The 9260-nt window shown below is 42.0% G+C and overlaps 1 protein-coding gene across 1 annotated transcript in view; it reads right to left on the minus strand.

The window, feature by feature from the left end:
* The window catches only part of LOC113153104 (hippocalcin-like protein 1), a 29042-nt gene extending 27423 nt beyond the window's left edge, over window positions 1-1619 (minus strand). Inside the window, exons 1-2 of the mRNA XM_026346569.1 lie at window positions 1500-1619; window positions 1228-1412 (exon numbers count right to left, since the gene is read on the minus strand). The gene's annotated coding sequence lies outside the window, so the exon portion shown is untranslated. The remainder of the gene's footprint in view (window positions 1-1227; window positions 1413-1499) is intronic.
* Between the last annotated feature and the right edge of the window lie 7641 nt (window positions 1620-9260).

Genomic DNA, 9260 nt, shown 5'->3' on the forward strand with positions numbered 1-9260 from the left:
GTGTGAAGGCAAGTCTGTTTTTGATTGAGAGACTAGTGCTCCAACACACATTTGTCTTATGTAACAACTACACTAGCATTAGCACATACAGGGTAATGCTAAATACTGCCTCTACACATCAAAACATCAGCAGCAGGATTGTGCAAATTGCTCCGAGCAGGTTTTTTTAGGACATGATCCCCAAATACACATCAATTTGTTCGGGCTGTGCCTCCACTGTATCATGTTACAGTATCGCATGGCGAGCCTCCAATCAGGGGCCCCAAATACCTCAGTGACAGATGATAATTAAAGACGGCATGTTGTATAACTGGAGCCCCACTGGGCTCTTGCCTGTTATTTTATTTACTTAGACCCCATCACCACTGTAAAAATGCAAGAGAAGCTCTACTCTACTGTTAAAATGATAATGACATATGTTTTACATGATACAGGACAGAGGTAGAGGTGACTGAGGATACCATGAGCTGCAGTGTAACCACAGTGGTTGTCCAGGCATGCTGTTATCATCCTGCAAAGCAGGGAAATAGCCTCATGTGCAGAGAAGGAATTGGGATAATTTAGCTGATATTAGAGTAATCCAACTAATCTGTGATCAAATTAGAACGACATATGCAGCCACTTATAAAACCAACTGTCTAGTTTAAGACAAAATACACATTTCCGTGTCCAAAATGGAAAATGTATACTATTTGTTATATGACAAAATACTCTAGAGTACTGTACAATCATAGTAATCATAGTAACACAGGCCCAACAGTCTCAAGCCAATTATCAAGCCAAAAAAAAAAAAAAAACATGAGGCAGAAAAGAGTCCAGAGTGTCCTCTCAGCAAAGACTGAGAACCACCACACACGCATACATCCTCCTCTTCTGTCCCGCGCTAAGATCATTCATAAAAAATGGCAGCACTGTGCTGCTCACATCCCATTGGCTGTGCAAAACACATTTCCTTTTTATTTCAGTGCTCTGTTAAACCACCCTGCGAGGCTGCACACAAACGCAGATCATCTGTCCGCAGTGGAGCAAACTGCAGGAGGTATACGGGAATGTTTTCAGCTCGCCTTCTCTTGGCTCCGCTACGCTCTGGTGGTTTATCGTCAGCGCGCAGCCACACAGCCGGAATTCGCGCGTAAACAAAACCGTTTGCGTCGCTTGTTTAGACGCAGCGACAGCATTACAGAAACCTCTAGTACTAAGTGTTGTCTGTTCTGTTCTGTTTCTTACCCGATAAAGCCGAGGTAGTGTCGGTGCTGCGGTAGGGGGGAGTATCCCTGCTCTGGTCCAGCGGGGCCGGTGTGCAGGACAGCCGGGTAGTGATGCGGGGATACTCAGCTCGATCTGGACGCCCTCTTCCTGATGAACACCGTTTGTGATCTCCGCCCGGATTGTGCTGCTGCTGCTTCTTCTTACTGCACACACATGCACACACACACGCACACTGTGACTGACTTAAGAGGCCTTTGGCTACAGCAGCCGAGCCCTGCAAATCATGTTACCGTGCAGGCGAGAGGCAGCAGTGATGGTGCTGCGGAGCTGCTGCTGCTGGTGGTGCTGCTGCTGGCGTTTCGTCTCCTCCAGGCGCCGGGACGTGTCAGCAGCATAGGACAGTGTGTGTAAACGCCGTGCACCGGTGGAGTGGATTTAAACAGGGGGGGATGGTGTCGTTGAGATTACGTGGTAGGGGTTTAATTAGATAGCGCTGCGCCTATTGGCACCGACGTTGCGCACAGCCCTCCTCCCACTATCCTCCCCCTCTCCTCTTTCGCTCTCTCTCTCTTTCTCTTTCTCTCTCCTCTTCCTGTGAAACATTGAGATGCGCGTGTCTCAGCGCAGAATCATGGCGCACCCTTCTACCCTGTGTGTGTGTGTGTGTTTATAATAACATGATTCACTGCGCCACACTTTTGTTCTTTCAGACGTGGCTGAAAGTGTTGGCAACCTTCCACTTTCAAAAGCCAAACAAAAGCAGTACCGTCAATTTTCTATTATTGATTCTGTAAATAATTAAAACTAGCACAGCAAATCGGAGGCCTTAATCTAATATTTTAATAGCATGGCCCTCTGAGGCAGTGACTGTAATAAGTGTGTGTGGAAATTCTCAGTGATCCTGGTCATGGTATTTCAGATGATGCAGCAGTGCAGCCCCATAACATCAACAAGCCTCCATGTTCATGTTTCTTCTCTGTGAAAGCTTTGGGTGTCATCAGTTTGAAGGTTTTCTTGGCTTCTTTTCCACCATGTGAACTAGCCACATTTTAGTGACCTACTATATTGTGACGGTGATGCTATATAGCATTTAATTAAAACATTTAAAGATTTTTGTTTTCTGAAAGATTCTTCCTGCATAAAAGAAAAACATTTTGTTTGTAATGTAACATTTGCCTTTGGATACACTAATCAAGGACTGTATTGTAGTGTAGATACTGATGAGCTGCACGACTATTAGCAATGATGCATTCATTCAAGTAGCAGAGGCATTCTTTTATTACTGATAGTATCACGTCACTGCAGGAAAGAAAATGTGTTCAAAGAAATGTAAATTTCAAACAAAGCTACAGTACAAAGCCACTATTTAATAAAACAGAGAGTAGGTTAAATGCTGCTGCAGCACACAAAGTTTTGTTTTGGACACAGAAACACTTACAGTATGTGAATGTACTGTGTAACCTCTTTCACTTTGTTGAATCCATGTTCACACATCACTGAATCATGTTCATAACCTTGATTTTTGCTATTTAGCCATCACACAGCATCAGGAACAATACGTGTGTCTCCATGTTAAGACTTTAATGCTACTCGTCCACACAGTTGAGAGTTCAGCTTAGTATAAGTTGTGCATATGATTTAGTTTTGTTCCCTCTGTGACACCTTCACAGCTCCGTAAAACAATCAGTTTTGTGTGTGTGTGTGTGTGTGTGTGTGTGTGTGTGTATGTGTGTGTTAGAGCATCACCAACAACTAAAGTCATACAATCAGAATCTGATCTATTATTTCCATTTGACAATAAACCTGAGACTGCTTAAATAACTCCGTCTCACTTGGGTGTGCAGGCAGTCAACATGAAGTTGTGTAGGTATGCTGTCAGCTGGCTCAGCTGGTGAGCTACTTAGGCTTGCTCTTTGGCGTGTGCGTCTAGCAGCGTTCGTTGGAATGAATGGGGCATCGGGTTTGAATGGCCACCATCCCTCTCACAGGCGCACACAAGCTGAGGTTCACCATCTGAGCCAGACATCAGCGGTACTTTGTCACACTTCAGCGAATCTGAGCAAGCTGAGGGAAGGTTTTTCATTAACTCCAAAGGTTGGAGATGACTCACAGGCCGTGGACTCTCTGGACTAAGTTTGGCTGCTCATTGAAGGGACAGCTGGCCTGCGTAACCAGAACCAACAGCAAAAAATCAAAAACCCACACATACCTAAAGGAAGGAAGCGCGTAAGCGTTCACAGCAGCAACTATTTCCTGAGACAGTCTCTGTCATGATGGATTTTAGACGAGCTATGTGAGGCAGAGGGGCTTCAAGGATGGTCAGCTTCTTAATCAGCTGCTGTGTGATGATCATGTCTCATTAGCGCTTAGTCATTCAGGCAACATGTATCCTGTTGACGTGGCCATTGTGTACTTTCTGCTTGCCACACTCACTTCTTACAGCAGCTCTAGGTTCTTTTAGCAGCAGCTACTATTTCACAATCTGACCACAGCCAATTAGCCACAGCTTTAAAAAAAAAAATAAGGAGCACAAAAATCAATATGGGGTACTGCTGGGTGCTGCGAAGCAGAAGTTTAAGAATGTGACTGACTCTGATTAACAGGAATCATTTCTAGAGAGTGTTATTGCTATTTTTATCGGAGTCACAGCAGGGTTGGACGAATCAAATGCAGAATGAGATGCAACTGGAATTACAATGTCAGTGCACAGCATTGGATTCCTATCAGGCACAAACGGGAGGCATGGTTTACTGCAACATTACAGATGATGATCACCAGAAATGGTGATGTTGTAGGAGTGAAGGAGCAACCTTAGCCCATGGTACAGTAGGTAGGTATATAAACAACTATGTGCCCAGTGGAAGCTATTCTTCTATGGGGTTGGTGTTTTGATCAAATCTTCCAAGTAGATCTCCATTACATGTCTCCAAAGTCTGTTTGGTCTGTTGGGAGAGACCAACAGCGTTGCTCCATCTGCACGGGAAGAGAGGTGTCAGAGATGCACCCTAAAGGGGGAGACGATTGTGGAAGTGTGGATTTTACAGAGAGACTCTGTAAAAAAGCTCGATGGCGTGTGTGATTATGCATGCACTCCTCAGCTCAGACGTTAGAGCGGATGGAAAGTTTTGTCTTTTTTTGTACTCACAACCTTTTGACCTCAAGGAATGAAGGGTTTAAAATAGAAGTAGAGTTTGTTTTTGTGTGTGTCTGTCCAGCTGTGTTCCTGGTGTTTTTTGTGCGCACACCTTCACCCTTCTCCTTGTCTCACCCCTCTCACTGTTTCCCAGTGATGGAGGGCAAATATCTGACTCAGCTTTTGCTTATTTCATTAGTTGTTCATAACTCTGTGTCTCTCTGTCCTGTGAATGAGGACACTGATGTGATTGAATGACTCCCTCCTCTCATTTCCTCTCTCTCTCTCTCTCCTTTGTGTTTTGTGTACTGTTGGCACTTTCCCTCTGAGCCAGGGTTCAATGCTGTTGCTGCACTTTCTCTGCTCTTGCGTAACCATGCAGTGGTCATGTTGCGTTGCATCCTCCATCTCCTCTTCCCCAGGCGGGATGGTCACTGTGGGAAACAGTGGCCCAGAAAACTGACCTTCATTTCTGTATTCTACAAAGACTTTCCTCATTGCTTGCAGAGCTCGACTCCCCAAAGAAGAGCATCATTAGACCTGCTTGACCTTTGTTCAAGTAGGAGAAAGAACTGGAAGCTGCTTCAGACTCACAATCTCAAATTATAGAAACCACATTTTTTTATTATTTAACACATGTCCTGCCTCTCAAATCAGGCTTCACACTGGTGAAACTTTGAAGACATATTTTCAAAATTAGAATAAATATTAATTAGGACTCAAGGATGAACTCATTAGACTTTGTTAGACAAAGGTCAAGGTCACTCTTGTTTCTCCCATTCTTGTTAATGCAATATTTCAGAAATGCCTGAAGAGAATTTCAATATATCTGCCACAAACGTTCACTTGGACTCATGGATGAACTGTTTAGTACATAAGTCTGAAGAAACACGCATTTAAGCTGCAGCGTGACTGGCTGTTGGAAGCATACAACTGTAAGGTGGTAATTGTAGCTGTTCTGCTTGACTGCTTCAGTTAGCACTGCAAAGGCAAATCAACAAAGCTCCACATTCAAATTTTACTTTCTTTTACTGTGAAATTTAAATGTGGACATTTAAGTTCATTAACACTCATTAACAATACAATCATAGTTGACCCATACAGTTGTATTTCCTTCTGCAAGAAGGTACAGATGCTGTGGTTTGCAGACAACACAACTTAAAAAATGTTCTAGTTTTGCATTGTTATTATTAGATTATAGCAAAGAAATGATGCAATATTACTAATGACTAACATTTTAAATGCTACAACTGCCTAAACTCTGCAAAGTTAAAACTAGTTGTGCACATTTCTGTCAGATTCATCAGTATCCACAGTCCTGCAGGCATCACTGTCTTAGCAAACTTTGCTGAGGTCAGCACTGAGCCAAAGCGGTACGGTACATAATACGACGTCCTGCATCCAGCTTGCGGATCGTTGCACTGTAATTGCATTGCTAGGAAAAAGCTTGGATTCACGCTTATTCCTCCCAGCGAAAAACACAGCAACAGGAAATAGACTTGGACTCATTTACATTTTATGGTGAAAACTATTTAGCTAAATGTTATTCTTTCATAACAGTGAAATCATGAGTGGTACCTGTCAGCATTTTTCCACTGCTTCATTTGACTCAAGCTGCATGATGTGGACAATCCACCAGTAGGGCTGGACATGTAACTGGATATTTGCCTTTTCAAGAAACACAATGGCATTAGCGTTGCCCCAAAGCTCACCTGCATCTGGAGCACAGATACGAACCCTGCAGGGGAGCTCTGCCCCCTAAAACTGAGCATTCAGTAAAGAGCAGACATCATTCAGTGAGAGCAAGGTAGTGTCAATAAAAACCACAGGTAGGTTTTTCATGTCACAAATTCAAGCTGGCCATTTAAAAGATGGCTGGACACCCACTACCTGAACTGAGCTGAATAACTATCTGTATTACAAAACACCACCAACTAAGGCTCATTACACACGATGTATATTTTCCTTAAATTTAAAATCACCTGAGCATGGTTACAAAATATACATATATAAATCTGCTGTGCACCTGTTTCGGAACCTGCCTGGTCTTTGGTGCTCATTCACAATCAGTTCAAGCAGGACGAACTGGACTACAAATCAGATCTTACTGGGACATTACTGTTATTTTCAAAGTGACTTGACAGGAAATCCCCCACTGTTGCTCTGCTGATGTCATGGTTGATATCAAAGGCCGTAGCTCCAGTGTTTATTTAACTCCACAAGTCCTTCTTTTGAAACTTGAGACCTTTGGTCTGTTGGACACTTGAAGTGTTTATGGTTTGCAATATGACAAGCTGAAGCAGTGTGTGTGAGTCACTGTTGTGGTTAGAAATGTGCAGTCCCAGGAGTCCAGCTGATAAACTCACAGATATAAGCATTATTTTAATTGGGGCAATGAAACATATAACTTACTAACTTAACAATGCATATTCTAAAAAAACACTGGCACATGCTGTGTGCATTAGGGATGGGAAGATTAACCAGATCTTATCAACACAAGAGCATGTGTGGGCATGATGCAAGTGCATGATCAGAGCAGCTGTGAATAGATGCAATTTTGGAAAGAAGTCGAGACATTTTTAGACATTTTAATAATAATAATAACCATTATTTAGAGATGTGGCAGCATGTGATATGCACAATTTGCAGGTGAGGTACAAGCAATAACATTTCTAAGGTGGTTGTTAACTGCGACAATGTCAAATTAGGTCTAGGTAAGTAATGTCAACAACAATTGACTGCCCAGATGCTCTGTCAGGAGGAAACCAGGTTTCCCTCGACACCTGTCCGCTGTGTGACAGTTAATCCTGCAGCAGCCGATATCACCTGTGTTCAGATGGGGGGATTATACTGGAGCTATTTCCGAGAGAGAAAGAGAGACTTTCTTCTTTTGTAATCCCAATGAAAACCATCTCAGGAAATGATTTCAGATAACTTGTATTAAATATGCAAGCGGGTCTCGTACAGTCGTGACCGTGTGAAACACAGAGTTGCTGTAAAAAAGTCTAAACGCTATAACCAATTAAGAGAAGCAGTGAATACATAATGCCTGGCTGAATGAGTCAGATGCAACAATGATTTCACCAGATCCTGTTTCAGTGATGCATAATACTACTGTTAGCCTGGGTTTCACAGACTTTAATACCCAGTGCCGGCAGACTGAGACAGCTACTTTTAATGCATCTAGCAATTCTCGCTAATGCGTTGAATGACACTGTAATGCTTCCACTTAATCTTCTTTGACTGAGAGGAGAGGATGTTCTCACCTGTAAGATCAACGCAGGAGGACTTAATGAATGTGTAAGAGAGGGCAGCAAGCTGTGACTGAAGTGTGATGATGATGATGAATGACTGTCCTTAATAAGATACTCAGCTACAAATTTCTATGGAGAAACATTTAGGATAGATCAGAGAGTTCCCCCTCGCCATTTTGAGAAATAACAGAAGTAAAGTTTTTCATGTTGTATTTTAACAGGTCAGTATGTGCTATGCTGAGTGAAACTGTGTACTCTCTGCATTCTTTATTCTTTACTTCCACAGGCAGCTACAATACATTGTCATGTGAAAAATAAGCTACTAACCAAGAGTGCTTCCCAGTCTGACATCAGTCCAGGCATGATAACCTAATCAGGAAAATGGCAGATGGTGCAAGGTCTCCTAGATCAAGGTAAAAAGTGCTTTCCACTAATGAAGAAGAGAAAGCAGCACGTTTGGTGCCAGGATGTGAGTATCATCCTTAAGATGAAGGCGAGTGACTGTGCATAAAGCTTCAAACAGGGCTGCAAGACTGTTCATTTCTGAGCACACGGCACCTCCATGTTGATGACAGTTTCCTGTTGTAATAAGACTTTTCGCCCTGACTGTTTTTAGGATTCCGGCTTTGAAAGGCCATTCCACAACAACTGTTTTACTGTTGTTAAGGATAAAATGAAGTGAAGAAATATATGAACAAAACTAGCCATGTATGCTTGGAGCCTTCCTGCTTCTGGAGGGTTTTATAAAATACAGTAGACAGTGGATGCCCCAGTCGCAAAGCTGTGTATTTAGTCATCCACATACAGAGAAAATTACAGCAGCCACCACACGGCTGTTTTTCATGTTATTACAAGGTGTCATATTTTTTTTATTATTATGAGACACAGACTTATTTCATTTTACACTGAAATTTGTCATTACAACAAGATGTTTATCCCATTATATTGTTAAACCTTTTCATTAATTGTTAAAAGGTTACTTTTCTGTTCAATCAATTAGTTGAGAGGCTATTATTTAGAAAAGGGGAATGATCAAAAGACAGGAGGCAGAGCTAGGGGTAGCAGAGCTTAAGATGTTGAGGTTCTCTTTGGGAGTGATCAGGATGGAGAGGATCAGGAATGATTACATCAGACAGACAGCACATGTCAGATGTTTTGGAGATAAAGTCAGAGAGGCCAAAGAGTTAAATGGGGGAGAACAGCCGAAAGCAAAAGAAAAACATTCTAACAATAAACTTTTTTTTTTATGCTGGCCGCAGGTACAAATGAAGATACTTTAATCATGTCTGATAATATTAATTTATAAATATTTATGTCCCTTACTTTATAATGTTTTACTTACATGTAAGATTCAGAGTGCAGGACTTCAGATGTAATGGGGGCATTACTACGTTTATTTAAAGCAGCTAAAACTTTTGTACAACAATTAATTATGACTGACAGTAGTATGTTTATTGCTCCTACTGTAGCAATAAGGCTAAAGAGAATGATTATTATCACACAATTCTGCAGCTCCCCTCAGCTTTACAGAGCTTTGTAGCAAGTTTTAGCTTGTGGGTTAGTTGTCTGATCTGTCGTGTTACTGTTGTAATTCATTCTCACTGGACAAGATAATAATAATAACAACGTATACTTTATTGATCCCCTTGGGGAACTTCGATTTG

Source organism: Anabas testudineus, chromosome 11, assembly GCF_900324465.2.
Source record: "Anabas testudineus chromosome 11, fAnaTes1.2, whole genome shotgun sequence".
In the NCBI taxonomy this organism is placed as follows: domain Eukaryota; kingdom Metazoa; phylum Chordata; class Actinopteri; order Anabantiformes; family Anabantidae; genus Anabas; species Anabas testudineus.